Source organism: Platalea leucorodia (assembly GCF_965183815.1).
Source record: "Platalea leucorodia genome assembly, chromosome: 1".
Taxonomy (NCBI): domain Eukaryota; kingdom Metazoa; phylum Chordata; class Aves; order Pelecaniformes; family Threskiornithidae; genus Platalea; species Platalea leucorodia.
The window spans coordinates 88,973,984-88,995,193 of record NC_138823.1 but is presented as its reverse complement, the minus strand read 5'-3'; positions in this window follow the sequence as shown (position 1 = coordinate 88,995,193).

The window sequence follows — 21,210 nt, the reverse complement described above, 5'->3', positions numbered from 1 at the left end:
AGAATAAGACTTCTAAAGGGCTAGATGTATTATAGTTAGTCATAGTTGTGGATGGCTGTCAGTACTTTACCTTTCAATGAATTTCAATCTGTATCACTCATACTGCAGATAAATGCTATACTATTGTTTTTTATATACTGTGGTTTTGTCCTGAAATTTTATTTTGGGTTTGAGAAACCTTTCCAAATGAGAAGAGAAATAAGTTCTTGCAAAGTAGTTCAGTTTTCAGGTATTGAAAACCATTCCACTAGAAAACTATCTGACAAATAAAACCCTTGTCCAAACCTAGTGTAAATGCTTGGAAATGCTGACAAGCAAACAGACTCTGGAACAAGTACATTTTTGAAAGCTTTATGTTCCCTTTTCCCGGTCAGACGATATTCCTGCATCTTTTTGACATTTACAGTTATTCTTACATGGCAAAGGAGGCTCCATAGTTTCAAGGGACGTGAAAGCGCCCATTGGCCATGCCTGGCACCCCAAACCAGGGTATCAGGCTTCTGCCCCATTCTGCATTAAAGAGAAAGTCACTTACACTTCTGGCAGTGTTAATAAGTCAAAATCCTGCAACTGTTCCATAAAAGTTTGAAAGATTTATTCACATAATAAATCTCTGAATCATACCATCTGTTTCATGCTAACCACAGCACGTAGAAAGAAACAATTTCAGAGTCGTGAAAGCTGAAAAAACCCCTCACCTCATAAAGTGATAATAATTAAATACTTAAAAGGTTGACAGTCAATATGAACCAAATGAGCTAGATCCTAAAGTTCAAAAAATAAGTAACAGTTTGTTTCATAGAACTGTAAATTAATGCCTTTGGAATAGCACTTAGGAATAGATGATAGGAAAGGGAAATTGAAAAGCATATTATTTAACATGAAATGTGTAATTTTGCTGGACTGTTAATATTGACAGAGGCATAGAATAGATTTTTCATCTGACATTACTGAAAAACGTTTTAAAATGGAGAACAATTTCACTTAGGCTACATACGACATGTAACCTGCTTCATCAACAGAAAGCAATATGATCCAATTTATTGAGTGGTAAATATTTTCACTTGTGCGTCTGCCTTCACAGGGATTTATCTTAATGTTTCAGACCTTTTGGTACAGGGCAAAGCTTTTATAAGTCTATGTGCTCAGAGGAGAGGTATTGATTATGCAAACTTGCTAAATGTTACTCACAGTTACAGGGATTCGATAATAACAACAAATATTGGTTGTTTAGTTCAGCTGGTCTTTCAGTAAAGGTCTGATGAAACTTTAAATGTTGGGACTATTTTAAAGCAATTTATTTCAAAACCAGAGAATGAAATGGAGTTCTGACTACAGACTGAACTTTACAAATTCACATTATATCCCATTTATGTACCTTGTAAATTGAAAACAGTTATTTTATTTCTTGAATTATTTCTAAATATTGTTTGGCATTTCTTTTTAAATATGAATCTTTCTACTTGACTGAGACTCTTATCATTGGATATAATTTTTCTACTATATTTGACACACAATGACTGTCACGGATGAGTGGTTAGGCCACTTAAAAATCACCATCAAAGATATTTGCAAATGGTGATTTTAATAGAAATCTATAAAAGTGTGATTTAGCAGAGTTCAATGGCAAGGTTCACTCTATTACTTATTAAATGAATGGAATATATATATATATAAAGAGAAAGCAAGAGGAAATCGAGCCCAAAGAAAATACAAGGAGGAAAAGGGGGCCCTCCCGTTGAGTCACGAGGTTCAGAATGGACCCCCTTGCTTTCTAAACTCCTTCTCAGAGAGGAGCCTATGTGCGGCTGGATCTAGTGTCAGATTTGGTCAACGGTTTATGACTAAGGATTATATATGTTTAGCAGCAGTTTAAGGTTTGTTTGCAGCAAGGAGAGAATCACAAAAATTTAGCAATAATTAATCATTAATTAATCTAGCATCTACAAAATGATCAAATGAGGTTTACTATAATATTTGAATTGATTCACACACACACACAATAGGCCTAAATACTCATTATATGCACAGTTAAAGGTACCTATTGAAATATGCACAGTTAAAGGCACCAATAAAAATTCCTCACTGGGTTTAGCGAAATACTCACTTTAAATGACCGTCTCAACAGGCGAAAGTTGAACCTCGAGGAGCAAGGAGCGCCGGAGATCGGGCAAAAGTCGAACCTCAAGGAGCGCCAGAGATCAGCTCATGCAAACTTAAGAGTTCACAGCTCCGAGAGGCGTCCCACTCAGAGGGAGATTCTGGTGCAGCCTGCTGCAGTCCAGGAGAGCTCAGAGGGTCTCACTTGGTACGGCTGTTTATAGACTTACGAGATGATTGACTTTAGGCATCAGTAAATTTCCCTTCTACTTTCACAGCCCGTGTTGAAAATTACTAAAGTTCTCAAAAAGTCCAGTGATGCTGGTATAGATCCTCCTGAATTACAGCCTCGATAAGATAGGCCCCAAGGCTGCCAGGTGGTGACTAGTACAGATGAAAAATATGTTCCAAGGTTGTCAGGGCTGCCTCCCTAGGACAGACAGTGCTACTCCCACCCTAGCCATGTAAGAGTTTTGATATGGTCAAGGGACACTTTACCATCAAACTCGTTACACAAAGGCCAAGTTTTTATAGGAGTTACTGAGATTGTAAAGCAGCTTCGCTTCCCATGCTCTGCCAGGTGCACAAGAAGAAATGGGAAGGGGGCAATGCACCACCACAATGACATTCAGAGGAGATAAACATCAAGATTCTTAATAATTTAGTACCATAATTTTGGTGTATCTTGAGTTGTCAGTGTTTGAGGGATACATACTGCCAGATAGGGGTGATATTGTCTGCACATTTTGATTCTGTGCAGAAAATACTAAAGTACTAAGATGTCTGCAGTTTCAAAAAAAAAAAAAAAAAAAAAAAAGAAAGTGAACCTTCCAGAACAGCTACCTGTAAAAGTACAAACGAGGTTGCTTGGTTTAAGGAGATGATCCTATCACTAGATCTGGAATTGTAAACTCTATTTAGTGGCACTGCTGTGCATTTTTATTCCTTGTTGATTGACAAGCTGCAAAACAAATAGTAGGGCTGGAGCCTGAAATATTTTCCCAACTAAGAAAAATTATAAACCAGAACAAAATAGTCAAGTCTGTCCTGAAAATGTTTTTATTATTCTTTGTTGAAATGCAAGGCAACACATTTTTTCGCATGTGAGACCTGCAGATGACTGTTTCAAAAACTGAACAACCCTTTTGAAATGCAGCAGTTTGGATGCTATACATATTTTCAGATAATAAAGACAGACATTAATTTCAGATCTTCTTTCTTCCTAATAGGTCTGAGGCATAAATCTTTTATAGCGTCATTGTTCTAACTCCAAAAGCTCCTTATCACTGATTTCTGTGTCCTGTTAATATTTGTATTTATTCTCTGAAAGTATGGACTGTCTAAGAAATGTTAAGGTGTTTGCTGAAGTATAGATATATAACTGTGTATAAATCTTTTTAGCACATTTTTTTCTGTCTGCCTTTACATTTTTAAATTATATTGGAGAAGGGGTGAGTTTATTTAAGTTGGCACCAGTTGGATTATAACTAAGACTAAAAAAGTGATACCGAATCCAGGACATATAATAAGTAACCATAAAATAACTGATTATGATACTCTCCCCAGTGTAAGAAGTAGAATTCCTTCATATGAACAAGCCACAGTGTCCTGGAAGACATTTTTTGAAAGGAAGACCTGTGACAAGCCAACTACATTATTTTTTTTTAATATTTATAATTTACAATGCAGCATTGTATTGTAGGAGTCTTTTGGCTCTAGTTTGAGCCATCAATTCCACCTATACAAATTTATAGGTGTGATTTTATAATATGTACCAGCAACAGTAGTGTGGAACAGTGAAGTTGGTTGTAAAGCTGACAGTAGGAATCCACAAAGCGTAGGACATGAGCACTTAACTGAATATACACTACCATGGTTGATGTGTTAGTAGTACTGCTGCTTTTCAACAAAATGGATCATTAAGCATCTCATTTGTATATCGTGGGAAGTATAAACAAATTCTACTGTTTGTGAGCATCTATAATACTAGGTAAAGTTAGAAATGCACATGCTATCTAGAATATCGTAAGTGGGTTTTTTTTGCTTCCTTTAATATTAATTTCCAATATAGAGCTTAATTTTGATTATAAATGAAACCCTCAACATTAAAATATTTTTTCTCTAAAGCTCAACAACCCCATATAAATCATTTCAAACACATACCATTTGTGTACTATTTTTAAACTAAAGAATTTAAAACAGCATGTATTATACTTTAAGCAAGTTTCAGCAGGAAGTTAGAATAATCTCAAAAGCCTTCTAATTCTTCAAAATAAAACAAAAATATAACTTCTCTTTTACAGTTAGCAATCATGAGTCTGTGTTGGGGGGCTGTCACTGCTTTGGGAACTGTTAACTGAAATTTAAAAGTGTAAGCTGACAACTTTCTGAGGACATTAATATAAAAAGTATTATTCCCTTTACATTAGAATCCATTAGCTTCTTGGTTCTCAAAAACACAGGTGAACAGATGATGGAAAAGCTTTAACAGTCTTTAGCTGCAAAACTGAATAAATAATAAGCAGATTATATCAACTGGAATATTCCTTGTCAGAATGCAAGTGTTACTGGGTTAAGAAAAACAAACCTATTAATTTCTTTACCTCCTAATCAAAATAGTACTGCTCTTTTCCCATCCTTCTTCATCTTGTCATTTGAAAGCTAACTATAATTATGAAAATGTTAGGGCAGTTAGAAGTTGGTAGCTTGTGAAACCCACCTCTGCTGCTAGACTGAAAACGATTGTCAGCACATTGTTTTGTGGTGCTTGCGGCCAGATGGTGCACGCTTTTGGCTCCTGTGGACTTCAGCAGCATGTGTGGGAGCACATTGCTTCTGAGGGTTGGCCCAATACTGCATTGAAAAGCCTAGTATTACACTGATCTGTAAACTCTCTTGGATGTGAAATCACTGTGTCCTTCAAGTTCTTGTTCAAATGAGCATGAATTTGGCTAGAGGAGTGATGCAAGTGAGTTTTCAGGATGGGATAGCTGCCGTGTCCTTTGGAAAGTATGAATTATAAATGAACCCAGAATCAGGGTTACAGGTTGCTACCCACAAATAGCTTGATCTTGACATTTTGATTTTGACCAGCTTTTTTCCTGTAGGTCTTGCTGTTGGGAGACAAGTCCAGTGGGATGATTTTTTTGCAATTGCATGTATTGAAAAGAGAAGAAGGAATTACCACTAGTGTGCAATACTGCAGAGTAAGTCTGTCATAGGGGAATTTCTGTATTCTTGCTTGCAAAATAAAGATACTGCTCCTATGACAGGTTGGACCAAGTCCTGAGTGAATCCCATCTGCCAAAGTCACAGACATATGCCACCTGCATGCATGTTGAAGATGATCAGACCTCTTGGATCAGCAGACAGGAACCGTCTTGACATGCTAAAGAAGTCTTCGAGTCTACTTTGTCCTGAATTTTTTTCCAGAGTTGGGTTTTTCTTATCTTTTGAGTTTTAAACAGTATTCCTGCAGCCTACCCATTTATCATGCAGAAGAGACAGCAGGCAATGCTGAGTCATCTAGTGAGTATGTCTTCATTATGCAGCCCCAAGAAGCAAACCTTCTTTTGTAAGCAAGCTCTGTGGGCACACAGCACTATCACACTTTCAGAGATTTCCCTTTTGCTTCATCAGAACACAACTGAAAGCTGTTTAAAGTCCTTTTTGTTACATGTTATTGGCAGCACCACCTGATCACCATGCCACTAGTGATTAGTTCATTGTCTTCAAAGTTATAGCCTACAAGCAAAACAGTTTAAAATGAAGCTCTTCATTATGGCATTGCTGATTTTTTTTCAAGTGTAAGAAGCTGGGTGTAATGCCAAATTGCTTGATAGTTGTTGAGGAAGATGTCAGAAATATTTTTAATTACATAGACCACCTTTATACTCAAACATTCTTTTAAAATTACTGTTATTGTTGTGATAGTTCCTATTGCTGTATTTGAGGAAGGCCATACTGTGCAAATGTAAAATGTGATGCGTAAAACAGTTTTATTGGTTTTTCAATATATACTAAATGAAAATAACATTGCTTTGCAACAGGTTTGGAGGTATAGACTTTCCAAGTCAAATCTTAAAATAATTATAATCTCTCTGGCATCATATGAACAGCTAAGATAGGCCCTCATACTGCACAGAAGCAAAATGACAAAGCTAACTGATCACCTGTTGCATCTGGAGAAGGCATCACAGACATTACTGAAGCATTCAGATTACATAGTCACCAGCTAAACACGATTCCCATAAATAATTTAAGTGTCTAAAGTACTATGCAAAAGACCAATAAACAAAAAGCTCCCTCCTGATATATTACAGCATCCAGAGTACTGGCTGGCTGACAGCAAGGATTCTCAGTCATTGGAAGAACAGTAAGAGTGGGTAAATAGGAGAATTATTTTCCCCATTTTGCAAAATAAATAAAATTAAGTGATTTTGGATATATATTTCCTATTAGAGAATTCATACCTCTACTTGAAAGTAAAATAGTGGAAAATACTGTGTGAAGCAATTCTGAGATACGCTTTCTCTTTGTAGAGAATTAATGTTGCTTAAATTTTATATACATGTGAAATCACAGTTCCAGATGAAGCACTGGTAGATTTGCCATATTTATCACAGGAATTAACTCTTACCTTTGGCATTTCTTCTCCTACTGTGTTGGCTATGTGAGAAGAAAATTTTTAGTTCTCAACAGGCTCCTGAAGATGTTTTTGTTTCACAAGTGACTCTTTAGACTTTTGTTGTGAAACGAAATATAAAAAGGTTCACTGTCATAGGTGTGACCAAATTACTGCTTTAGTTTAGGCACAGCAAAGATTAAAAGAATCACTATATCTGTACTGGAGGCCAGTATATTTGGCTTACAGTGTATTAACGTTTAGTGTATTAGAAGAAGCACTTCGGAGGGCACACCCACAATTAATTTAGGGTTTGCTGCATATTCTGTAGTGCTCCTCATTTTCACGAAAGACTACTGTGCTTGAAATTCTTTGTATGTGGCATATTTGTTTAGGATTTAATTCTGAACTATCTACATATATAACTTTAAGCTTCTTTCTTTATCTAGCTTATGTAGGATGCATTATCATAGCTCTGAGCAGCACATCTTGATAATTACTTGGCTTAGTAATTCACATCCCACTTTTAAAAATTCCCATAACATTGAGTAAAATATAATATAGAAACACAACGTAGGCCATTGGTTACTACTATGGCTGATCCCATTGTCTTCAGTGGAATTATTCATACAGGTAAAAGCAGCATTTCCTGGGTTGGTTTCACAACCAAGCACAGAAAGATAAATTTGTTAAGCCTTAAAGATGAAAAGGGTAACATAAGTGAAAACAATTAGTATTACTTTATAGTCAGCACATTCTCATGGTCAGGGGTTTGTGTATGTCTGTGTATATTACACACAGATACACACATGTATATGCCTTTTTGTCTTTAAGAAATGCTGAATTTTATTAGGAATTACAGAAAGAAGACATGCCAAGGTTTCATACAAATAGATGAGTAAGACAAGAAGAATTAGATTTCCTACTTCCTAAAGTAACAGTTCTTGCTGAAAGGAAATAACTGCTTTAGGTTTGAAAACAACTCAAAAGCCAAAGTGATCAAGACAGAATTTATTGTCTCTTCCAATCTTACTACTCACTCTGGTAAAGTGTATTTGACAGAGAAACTTCTATGCTAACCACGTAAATACCGGGAATGGAATTACACTCCCACTGGCATCAGTCACTGCAAATCAGTGGGGAAAATATGTTTCTTGTAAACACAGTAAATCTCAACATGTTGTCCTCTGCTCCTATTCTTCTTTTGCTTTAGTAGAAGCGGAGAGCATGAAAAATGTCCTATGAATCAAAGCTTGAGTGAGTTCTGTTAACAAGAATGGTGAACTGGCAACAGAAGCCAAAAGCACTTACTGCTAGTTTTTCTGAAGATATAAAATGGTATGCTTCGTAGACCATTCTGGAACAGAATGCTATAAATTATTAACGTGCAATGTGATTGGTAGGATAGGTCTAAAAGAAAACATTTTACTTATTTGAAAGGGCTCAAAAGATGAAAATTTTAATATCTTTCCAGATCATTCTTAGAATTTGACTAATTGTTTTTCATTTAAGGAATACAAAAGCTGGCTTTAGACATACTGCATTATTTTCAAGCATCAAAAACATTTTTTTTTTTCCTCAGCAAAGACGTTACATGTCACTTTTGTTTTACTTTATCTTTCTACAGATTTAAATTTCCTTTAGCTTGGTTTCTCCATCGTTCAGTTATACCCAAAGAGAGATCACTACTAGGCAAAGTACCAAACATATGAACAACTTACTTTCTAACTCCAGCAAGGTTTTGGTGAGGTGATGTATTCACTACTTAACAACATCAATAAAAATAAGAGAGTAATGGAGCACTCACCAGTTGTCATTATGCTTTAATATCAAATGGTGATAGGACAGATTTGCTCCTGGAGAAGAAAAAAGAATGATGGATTCTTTCAAAAATGCAATGCTTTTAGGCAACAGTCACATCAGAAATCACACAGCAGAACATGCCCTAAATTTCTGGACTGTGCCACCTGACTCTCCGCATCTAGAGTGCCTCATTATTAGGATAGGAGAAAATATTGGTACGATCACTCTTTCTCTTCTGTTCTGGGTAAACCTGTAAAACTCTGTGGCAAGGTCTCCTTTGCCTCCTGGTTAGTGAAAGGAGGAGGAAGGCTTCTCTCTTTTCCTACAGAAGAGCCAGTCCCACTGATGGTTTCTATTCTGTTCTGAGGGGGTAGAGGGAGGTTCTCTGATCTTCTTTTCTGTCCTGGGTTTCTCTTCTCCCCTGCCGGAAAGACAAAAAGAAAAAAAAAAAAAAGCCAAATTCTGGAATTATATTGTGGATATTTTTCATTCTATTCAGAGGTTAATATTAACCCAGGGACTGGGAAGAAAAATGGAGAATATTTGGAGAACAATGCATTTCCTATTCATGCTTTTCCTGCTGTTGGTTTCCTCACTTGATTTGCATTTTTCATCATTCAGTGGCAAGGCAGAGAGTTGGACAGCTGGAAGAGAAAAAAGGAGGAATGCTGCATTTCCTGATAACCAAAAAGAGAGAGAGAAAAGGGAGTCTTTCTATTCTGGTCATGCAGGAAGTGGTATACATTACCACAGGAGTGACAGTGTGTGTTACAGACTGCTAATTTCTGGTCCTTTTTAGCTGATTGGATTGATTTTTTCAAAGCCAAAGCACTGTTGTATTGCTAGATCAGTAAGTAAGCTTTCAATGCTTTGTATTATGTATTTGCATTTGTAGAGAAACAGGCCTGCTAAGCATGGGGATCTGTCAAGACTGATCCTGTAATGTGTAGGTCACTTTTACTGTTTTCCAAGCATTTTTACCTTTATAGGGATAGAGAAAAAGAGGTTGGAAATCCCTAATTAGATATTAGGTACTATTCCCACCTCTGCATATCAATAGTAACACATTAATGTTTCTTAAATGTCAAGCAAGAAAGCAAAGTATCTTCACCCAATATAATAACGAGAGCTATTATTCTTCAATAAATGTTACAATTCTTCATTTAGTCTGGACACTATTGTCACAATTGCTTCATCTCTATTTCTTGCCATCTTTCATGGTTTTTTTTCCTCCCACATTACGGTAAATGTTGACTTACCTCTATGGTTGATTTAATTTAAACACTGTAAGCAATTTTTGGCATATGTTGCCCATGGAATGTTTGCTTGTGCTTTGTTGCTGGAATAGAAAGGTGTGTTTCTTAGGCCGCTATCACCTTTAAGGTTGGTTTCCTCCATGGCCAAACATCTTTGGTAGTAACAGGGGTTAATTAGCATTAATGCCTTTTTTATTCTTTTGAAGTTCCAAAAAATCCCATATAAAAGTTAATCAAGAGGTTTAGTACCACAATATGGTAATAGGATGTAATCACCCAGTAGACTGATAAGATTTCAAAATGTTAAATGTTACCAATATTCTCAAAGTATACACTTATACAGTCCCAATTGTCTGTTCCACACTGGTGTTTCAACAGTATAAGCAGTTACAATGCAAGCTCTCTCATTGCAGGAGGCCCTTGCTGATTTGCTCATAGCTTCTTACGACATTCATCACCGATCAGCATTAGTGAGCATTCACAGCACTTGGCCCATTGCCATACTCACTCATTGCCATACTCATGTAGCCTGTGAATCGGAGCACTCCACCTAGAAGGGAAAATGTCCACCATGTGAAAATTACCCAGAAATCTCGATAACCACACATGACCACATCTGCTTGTCCAATGTCACAACTCCCTGATATCCTCAGGATGTTAAAAGACCCACTTCCATGAGCAACTTGTTGAAAATTTCTGATACTTATAACCATAGGCAGTCCTTTTACAACACATTGTAGCCAGTCCGGATTAGTTTCAGCTGTCTGGAAAGAGGAGAGCAGATGCGGGATTTCAGGAACACTCTCTTTTAGCCACAGAGCAGGAACAGAGGAAATTACTGAGAGATTAAAAAGAAACAAAGTGCCCTTCAAATAGTTTTCCGATCAGTAAAAACACCCTGCGTGCATCCTTTCAAAACTTGCTAGAATTTCAGCGCTGTCTTGCCAAATTTAAACAGAAACTTACTTCCAGCAAACATAGCATGACTAATTTTATAAACTCAACTGGAGACTCTACCCATTAAAGAAAGCACCTTTTAATGACAGATTTGTGATTTATGTACCTGTTTTGGGGGCCTAGTAGCAGAATTTGAAAGTGCCCCATATGACTCCAGAGGTATGATAATCAAACTGGATGCAGGATGCATAGCATTATACATTGCTGTCTAATCAGGCTGAAGTGTGAAAAATAGCCAGGTACAATGATATATATTCCTTGTTCCCTTACCCAGAAGCAAACTAATTTATGAGGTTAACGTAACAAGCAAAAAAGGTATACTTTGACCTTCCTATACAACTGTTTTAGAAGGAACTATTTGTTAACTGCCACTGGGATTGAGTGCTCCAGAGCGTGTTAAGCCTTGCCAGCCCAATGGATTCACTTCCGTGGATCAGAGGCTGAACATAACAAATATGCCTATCAATATATTCCTTGGAGCTACATGTGTTTCTGTATTTTCAGGATCAGCAACCTTGTTAAGTAAGAAGTTATGGGAAGTATGTATACAGGATGTTGTAACAAACTATCGTTGCAATATAAGGTTGAATGTTTCATTTATTTATTCGTTTGGGGGAGAAGGGAAGACAATTTATATTTTAAACTGCTTGGCTATAAATATACTGTTGTGCCAAGATAAATGGTTAAAACAATGGTTATAAATTTTATTTTGGCATTGCAGTAAATTGTGTGTATTCTTTCCTGAATGTATGTGTGAATTAGCATTTTTATGTATTCATACGGTGACCTTTAGGTTTTAAACTTTCCTTAGGAAATAGTCCTCTTGGAATCTGTGTAGTTTTTACCACGTCCTTACTGTGACATGAACAAGTAAGGTCTGTGGCATCTGTCCCCTACAATTTAATCCAGTATTTTGTGCAGTCTTAGAAATTCTAACCCTAACATATTTTTAAAGTTTCTGTCAATGCTCTTTTCAACATCAAAACTTTCTTTTTTTGGTAAAACACACTTTTCAAATAGGGAACTACTGTTGCTTATTTAAAAAAAAAATATCCTTGGGAGGGAGTAAGGGGTGAATCAAACAAAAATACTTTTTTTTCTGTTTTTCCCTTTCCAAGTCAATTTGGCAGTGAGCTGTTCTGATGTGCTCTTTTGTTTGAGTTTTGTTTGACTCTTTGGTTGAGTCCTCTTTTGTTTGTCTTCCGTTGGCTGGGATGGATGGAGTAAATCCAGGGCCTCATATGCAACCCTACCTGTACTCTACACTGAGCTGCACGGTTGTGCTTCAGAAAGTGCACTTTTCACAGAATATATACTAATGAAAACAGGTAACTGTACTGGACATTAATTTCCTTATTGGATGCCATAAATCTGTCACAGAAAGATAATTAGGCAAATATTTATCTTTAGTGATCTTCATTTTTACATTAAACATTAATAAAAATAATAGAGCTTAAACTGAGCCTCATTTCAATGTTTGTCAAGCAATCAAATGGGAAGCAAATGAATATAGAGGGTTTTTTAAAATTTTTTTTTTTTTTTTTTTAAAAAAACTTAAAAATATTTATTATGCTAAAAAGAGGTGCGTTAGGAATCTTGTCATTTGGGTTCCATGTGGAACACTTTGGAAAGTCACATGTATTACTGATAAGCTCATTGTTTATCATTAAAAATATTTGTCAAACTGTGAAGAAAATACTTATTTATTTTCAGCATATTAGCTAAAACATTAATTATTTTCAGCTATTAGAACTTTCTAATGAGGACCTAATATTAATTCATCTAACAAAGTTCACTTTTATTTGAGACACTCACCGAGGTAATTAGTAGAATCCCTTCATTTATTAACATTTCAAATCTCATTAAAATGTAAATGGTGGGAAAAGTTTTTGCGTATTAGAGGGTATTTATTGGCATTCATCATAGTAAGTAATTTGGTCTTCATTAATTATAAAGAATATAATAAATAGTCATTTACTTTTGTGAATACGTCTGGTTAAAGGTTGTACTTATGTTTTTTTAGCATTGCAATCAAAATGGATGATGCTTTGTGTAGATATAATTAATTCTCAGCATTGCACTAGATGGCGTACAAAGTTGAAGAGACTGTAAAAAGGGTTCCTGTTCATCCTGCAGCTGTGTATATGCAGGAGAAGTACCTTGAAGTAAAGGGCTTTTTCTAAGCAAAAATATCCTACCCTGCAGATTTCCTCCCACAATTTAGATGGGTAAGATTACCACAGGGTCTTTGATAACGTCTCTGATGCTCACATTCTGCTTGTAAAATGGCAGTTTAGAAAATAACAGAATGAATTCTAATAATCAGGTCTATTGAAATGTTTTCATATGGATGCTCTTTACACTTTTCACCCCACCCTCCCCCCCAAGCTAACAGGTAACGGTGAGCAACTATTTAATCTCTACTATATATTTGTACCTCTCCTATTCTTGAGACTACCATGGTTGTGAGCATAAGATCACAAAGTGGCCAGGACTAGAATAGTGCAAAGTGTAGTTAAAGGACACAGACACTAGAACTAATCTGGACTCTGATGCAAAACCAGGAATGAGAAAGCAGTCACCAGCTCCTGTAGTTTGGGCACACTGAGTCTGTCTTTGTGGGCTCTGGTCCTGGGTGTCAACATTATATTGACCACCTCTTTGCTAAGCTATTGGAGGAACTCTACATCATTTTTTCAGTCTGGATCAGATCATATAAGATCTGATTTGTATGCTAAAATTTAACAGGCTTCTAAAATACACTGTTTTCTGCTATTAGTTTAATGTAATAAAGCAACAGGGTTTACTTCAGCATATAATGCTTGACTTTCACATATATTAGTGTACTTTTTCATGCTTTGCATGTATCAGGTCATTCTGTGTCAAAGCAACCCATATAAATATGGAGATGAAAGAAGAAGAAGATAAACAAAAGGAACAAACTGAAAGACATAAAAGTGCTAAGAAAGTGATTTACATATATTTCTGTAAATACAATTCCAAATTAAACTGTTCTTTTGATAGCATTTTAACATACTTTCTGACAGTTTGTTATACTTAAGTCTAGAAAGGTTTGGTGATTGTTTCATCTGAATCATTTTATATAGGTATAATAGTTGGATTAAATTTGACAAACACTTACTAGAACAGTTTGATTTATTTCAAATTTATTTAAGGTTAGCTTCTCTATAAATGAGCATTTATTTCAAAGTATGTGGCAACAGCAGGCACTAGCTGTTCAGCATAATTTATAAAACACTAAGAATAGGAAAACTGATGTCTTTTCTTTTTTCATAACGGGTCTTGGAATGAAGCATTTCCTTTCACACTTCTTAGGGTACCAGCTTTTATAAGTATTCTGAAGTGCCATCTTCAAACAAAGGATTTATAAGCCAATCGAAGGAACAAGCGTACTGTAAAATAAATGAGTAGCTTTTTTATTGTGGAAGAGTACAACAAGCCTTTTCATTTGATAAGCACAAAAAGAATCATTTGGAACATATCACAAATATGGCAAAATACCAACCTGTGAAATTTACCTGCTGAATGACTGAAAAGTAAGAATAAATAGCATCACAATCTACTCGGGTACTATAGAAAAGATCAAATCAATAAAGGACTTATGTGCTCAAAGTGGGACTTACTGAGTTTAGGTGCTAGATGTTCATTGTTAAGTGTTGATTCAAAACTCCTCCCCAAATAAATCCAAGCCTTAGAGCGTCAGTGCTCCAAAACCTGCTGATTTCTTTTTTTCTTTCAGGTTCTCCAACCACTTTGAGTTGCTTCTCTGCTCATCCCTTGTAGCGTCCCGGGCTACGTAGCTTAATACCAGGTTCCTCCTAATGGAAAAAATATAGTATTTTTTTATCCTAGTGTGCCAGTCGAGAATGTGTCCTGCAACAACCACTTAGGAGACAGCCTGCCAGAGAATGCATTTTGGTCAATATTTTTATGCCACCAGGACTGTGGTTATGGCTTGTGTACCTTTTTCTTAGAAGACTGGTTACATGCTCAAAGACTTAAGTTGGAAGGAAACTTAATAACCAGTAGCAAAGTCAGATTCTCTTTCTATCTTCCATTTCTCTAAAATTCCTTTTCTTTAATGTTGGCATAGCCTTCAAGAAAGGGAAAGAAATGTAACAGCCAGTATAGACTACATCCTGGAAGTTAGGGCAATATCTCGTTAGTAAATATGGATTCAAAGTACTTTCAGGTTACTAAAGCAATTATACCTAGGTCTCTTATTACCTCAGTAGGTGTTTTGCCTGTTATATTACTGCATGAAAGGAGGAAAGAGGTGCATGAGTTTCAAGAGAAGTGTTTGAGCTCTACTTTTGTCTCTGAAGGAAGACACATAGGCTTGTGAATCTGGCTGAGGGATCACAAGTGCAGGATTTTAGACTCGTCCTCGTACTTTTCATTTCCCTACAGATAACTTCTGGATGATGCTTTGCTCAACATAGTGGCTCCTCTGGATCATATGCAGATATTTATCCCTTTGTAGGTGCAGTGTGTGGTGTGCGGAGTGGCTTGGCAGCAGGATTGTGTAGTCCGTCCTGGGACCAGTGTGCAGCGGTTGGAGATTACAGTGCCTAACTATAAGCATTGAGTTATTTAACTGAATCTGGATCTACCACCATCTTCAGTGCACAGTTCCTCAAGGTCTCCAGTGAGATGCTCTTTTTTTTTTTTTTTTTTTTTTTCTTCAGGAGCTTTTTTTCTTGGCCTTTGTAGGTCATACCTTTAGGAACTCCTAATTGGCTTGGATGAGTACACTGAAGAAAACCTTTTTATCGTGATTGAAGTAAAATGTAAACTATAAGTACCCCTATGTGCTCTGTTTGCATTTTCAAAATATTTCCCTTGATGAGCCTGCCTGTGTTAGAGCAATCACAACAACCCTAATTTTAACTGTTTTCTGTCCAGTCTGTTGCTTAACAAACTGGCTTTTTATCCCACCCTTCCATTGTTCATTGTTTAGGGTAAAGATTATTTCTTCTTGTGTTTTCATAAAATACTAAAACAATGAGATGGGGCTTTTAGGTATTCTTGTAACACAGGTAAGGGTGTTAATAGTTAAGATACTGCAACCAGTTTTATGCCTAAAATGATAATTACTGAGGTATTAACTTGAGAACCAAAACATTTCTCATAGAGTTGGTTAAAAAAATATTTCAATTAGTGGCTCAGAGTGCATGGCACTTATGTAGAATCAGTCACTAAGGAACTTACCATAGTTTCAACAACATACTGAAGATTCCCTCCCCTGAAGGAAGACTGTCTTTAGAGGAAAGGCATGAACTTGATAATGAATCCTCCAAGTACCCGTAGTAAAGAGAGATTTCACATTTTTGAAAGAATCCCACTGGTGCTGTGTCACTTATGCTTGTCAAGAAAAGTCACCAGCTTCTCTAAGTAAAAGAGTTCGGGAGTTGACTTGGAAGGTGATGCTGTGTTTGCAACTAAAAAGTATGTAGCAGAGAGAAATTTATGTTCTTCTTCTAACGCTGAGTTTTCACCACTTATTTCTGTTCTGCAGTAATCCTTTCTTTTCCTTTAACTTTACCTGATGTACCAAATACTTTGGTTACCCATACCTGGATTTGGTGAAATATTCCAATTTAATATAATTTGAATGGCTATTCCAGCAAGCAAAAATAAGCATTCAGGAAACTGAGTTCACAAACAAGAAAGTTATCAAAATCATGCCATTTGTTTGGTAATAAAGAACAGTTCACTTGAAGAGATGTCTGCTTGTGCCAGACAGCTGCTCACACTAAATGGCCATAATGCCTACAAATTGACAAAAGTTCTGCAACGACCACACCATTTTCATGTGTGAACCTTCCAAGCTGCAAACCAAATCTGGTGTGACTAGACTTGGTTCTTGAAAAAACATTATGTGGACTTGCTTGAGGCAAAGTTAGTCCAGGAATTTCTGCATTCCCCATTCTTTCCTCAGTGCAGTCTCTTAGAATCACAGAATGACCTGAGTTGGAAGGGACCCACAAAGATCATTGAGGCCAACTCCTGTCCCTGCATAGGACAACCCCAAAATTCACACCATATGTCTGAGGGCATTGTCCAATTGCTTCTTGAATGTTGTCAGGCTTGGCGCCATGACTACCTCCCTGGGGAGCTTGTTCCAGTGCTCCACCACCCTCTGGGTGAAGAACCTTTTCCTAATGTCCAACCTAATCCTCCCCTGGCATATCTTCCTGCCATTCCTTTGGGTTCTATCATTGGTCACCAGGGAGAAGAGATCAACACCTGCCCCTCCTCTTCCCCTTGTGAGGAAGCTGTAGACCGCAATGAGGTCTCCCCTCAGTCTCCTCTTCTCCAGGCTGAAGAGACCAAGTGACTTCAGCCGCTCCTCATACGGCTTCCCCTCTAAACCCTTCACCATCTTCCTGGCTCTCCTCTGGACACTCTCTAGTAGCTTTGTATCCTTTTTGTACTGTGGTGCCCAAAACTGCACCCAGTACTCAAGATGAGGCCGCACCAGCGCAGAGTAGAGCAGGACAATCCCCTCCCTCGACCGGCTGGCAATACAGTGCTTGATGCACCCCAGGACACGGTTGGCCCTCTTGGCTGCCAGGGCACACTGTAGGCTCATGTTCAACTTGCCGCCGACCAGAACCCCCAGATCCCTCTCTGTGGGGCTGCTCTTCAGCCTCTCGTTCCCCAGTCTGTATGTACATCTAGGGTTCCCCTGTCCCAGGTGCAAAATCTTCATAGGGCTGGTGATTGCCCAGCTCTCTAATTTGTCCAGATCTCTCTGCAGGGCCTCTCTGCCCTCGAGAGTGTCAATAACTCCTCCCAATTTTGTGTCATCGGCAAACTTAGATAGTAATCCTTCAAGTCCTGCATCCAAGTCATTTATGAAGACATTGAAGAGCACTGGCCCTAAGATGGATCCCTGCGGAACCCTGCTAGTGACTGGTCGCCTGTTGCAGATGGAGTGAGAGTGCACTTGTAAGAGCAATATGCTTATTGATAACAAAGCGTGATAATAAATGCGACAGTGGTTTAATGAGATTCGATGGCAAGATACACTTGATTATTTACTGCATAGAGGACAGGGCCAGACAAGACTGTCAGGAAGACCCTCCCATTGAGTCATGAGGTTCAGAGAGGACCCCCTTGTTTTCTAAACTCCTTCTCAAAGAGGAGTCTAGGTGCAGCTGGATCCAATCCTAGTCCCAGACTTGGTCAATGGTTTATGTCTAAAGGATTAGATATACACAATCTATCCTTTATATCACTTAGCTAAGATTTCAAAGTTTAGCATGCTGTTAGTCACTTACCAAGGATCTGTTGTGGCAAGGAATCTCTCAACCTCGAGGAGTAACCTTGAGAGGCATCCCTGCTCAAGAGGAGATCCTGGTGTGCAGCCCATTGCTGTGCAGGAGAGCTCAAAGGGCTCTTGGGCTGCTCACTATTTATGGGGGTAAGATGATTAACTCATTGTCATGTTTACATACCAACTCCGTATGTTGGTTTCTTCCAAATCTAGCTTGAGTTGGACACTGACCAGCACTGTGGTTAGGTAGACACATTGCCATAAATTAGCCCTTGGCAGTTGTGTTATCTGTCTCCCCTGAATCCACTTTGAGCTGGATGCATCCATCACAACTGCCACTGGTGATTATCACTTGAGCAGGGCCATGGGAAAAGGTCGGGGGGGGGGGGGGGGGAGAGCAAGAGAGTACAGGGGGAGCATACTGCCACATCACCATCCCGATGTAACCCCATTTACTATAACCCTTTGAGCCCAACCCATCAGCCAATTGCTCACCCAATATGTTTACTATGTTGTTGTCCTAGAACATAGTATACATTTTCTTTGCATTATCCACAATGTACTCTTTCCAGATTCTTTATTCCCTTTTTTACATGAAATAATTGAGACTTTTTTCTTATCTTCAAGAACAAATCTGCTCTAGAATTTTAAATGTACGATGCGCAAGTGTTGTTTTGCTTCTACATTACTCAATTAGGTATACATTCCAAATGTTTGTATCTGTAAGTATATAACACAGTATGTTAGACTGAAAAAAACATTTGTTTACACATGACTAAAATTTATTATTTCTGTTCCCAGAAAATACTGGTGATGATTTAATCTTCTTGAAAAAATATCTTTAAAAAATTCTCACTAAACAGAATTTTTGGAAAACAGATTGACAACAAAATACCTGCCTCCAGTCTGTAGAACAAATCTATTGGTTTTTTTTGTCTCTTGAGTAATGTGAGGCTAACGCCTAATTAGGCTATAGAAACTCACCTAGGAAATGCTGTTTGGAAGGGTATGTAGGTGGATTCCCAGACCTTAAACCTAGCCCAGGCTTCCCAGGCTCCAGCTCCAAGTTTCTGTAGCAAAGAGCCTGAACACCCTGATGATAACAGTCATCACCAGTTCTTGGTGCCTCTTTAGGTGCTTCTAAGACCACGACAAGGCTGAGAGACAAGACTGTTGCAAGTGTGTGCTCCTTACCCTGTGGCATTGAGTTTGTATGGAGGTTGCTCTAAGATGAAAGTACAGGTATCTCACTCAAAGGCAGCATGACAGGAGGGCCTGAGATGGCTGATGTCCATGTTCCCAGGCACTGGAAGTGCCAAAGGCACTGCAGTCGGGGCAGTTTGGTCAGCAGGTTTGACACAGAGGTTCTGCGGGAACCCTGACTTCTGATTTGCCATAATTAAGTTAAATTGGAGATATTTCAAATGCAACATTTTTTTTCTTTTAATAAAGTGACATCTTTTATAGCAATTGTTTCTCTGAAAGTCACCAGCTAGTTTTGCATCTATGCATCCCTTCAGTAGCACAGTGTTCAGATGGTATATTGCAGTCAGCAACTAGCTGATGTAGAAGGAAGAAATTATGAAGAGCTCCTATGGAGAGGTTGTCAGGTGCTATTTCCTATGATTGAGGAAAAAAGGTGACATCTCCTTATACCCAATACTTACATTCCACTGACAGTTTTCCATGGAAATGGGTGTTGGATAATCACACAGTATTTCCGTCTGCCTACCAAAGGTACCGTTCATGATTTTATTTACTCCTTGCATACTCTTCATGCAATTTTGCTGTATTTTCCAAAATTACTGCTGGATTCTCACATCACAACTTCATAAAAGATTTTGGGGTTGTTTCTATTTTTGTTTTTTTACTTTTCTTTCTTTTCATATTCAGTATAATCCCTGAAAAATGAGTAGTTCTCTCTGATTTGTTTCTCTCTGAGTTTTGGACGGAGGTCCAAACTAGTTTTGTTTTACATTTTGGTGTGAAACTTTTAGATTTTGCATTTGATTCCCAGGACTGCTAATAAGACCTGAAAGCAGGCTTACCCTTGCATGATTGCTGTTGTCAGTTTGTAAAAAAAATTAAGGGTGAGCCACCTTCTGCAGTACATGTGTGAGGGAAACAAAGCATCATTCTTTCCCTATGCAATCCCGGCTGGTACTACCATCTTCTGCAAAACAGGCAAGGCGGGATAAAAGAGTCAATGCTGTATAGTTCCTAAGGCTGAGAATCAAAAGACTTGTATTTCCAGCTCCGTCACTGACCTGCAGTGTGAATTTGTGATCCTTTCTGTAAAGGGCAACCTAGCGTGTTTGGAGTCTGACTACCTTTGTGTATTTGTCAGCAATCTCCGCTTCTGCCCGGTGACAGGTTGCTATACAGAACAATGGCATCTTTCTCCCAGGCTTAGGCAGAGCTGTTCCTCTTTGCTTTTTGATTAGAGGCCTTTTATGGTTCCTGAGCTTCCTCTGGGACAGAACTCCCAGTACAGGGCTGTACTTTAAAGGGCATAACATAATTCTTGATTTTAAAATGAATGTGATTTCCCTCTAGTCAAACTTCTCAATATCCTGACAGAGCCCAAGAATGTCAAAATGAAACCTAAGAGGAAGAGAGCAACCTGCTTTATTCAGACAAGCAGGATCCAGTGTAAAGCCAAAACCAATACACTGTGTATTAGCTTATCCTAATAAAAATAAGAATTGTATCAGATAATACAATATAATACATTAAAATATCAACAGCAAAATTTTAAATTTATGTTTTGAATGTCTACTTCAAAAAGGTCTTTCAGTGTGAAGAAAAGCAACGCTAACATTTTTTTAAAATCAGCTGAAGCACATTTTCTAATTAGCTCAGAGAAAGGGAGTCATGAGATGAAATTTGACTATAGTTTTGGTTATGTTTGTCTATATTATATACAGTGTACACAGATTCTTTTCATTTGTAAAAGTAGGTATGGTCACTTTTCCATCTATCTGTTCTTACTAGCGTGACAAGTGTTGACAGTCATCAGATAATATAGAAATTAGTAGGTAACATAGGCATAAATGAGAACATACCATGAACTTTTAGTGGCAATAAGTTTTGCTTAAAGCATTCTTCATTTACTGGATATAAGTGAGTTTAATTTTAAAATACATTTTGGATGTTGACACTGCTTA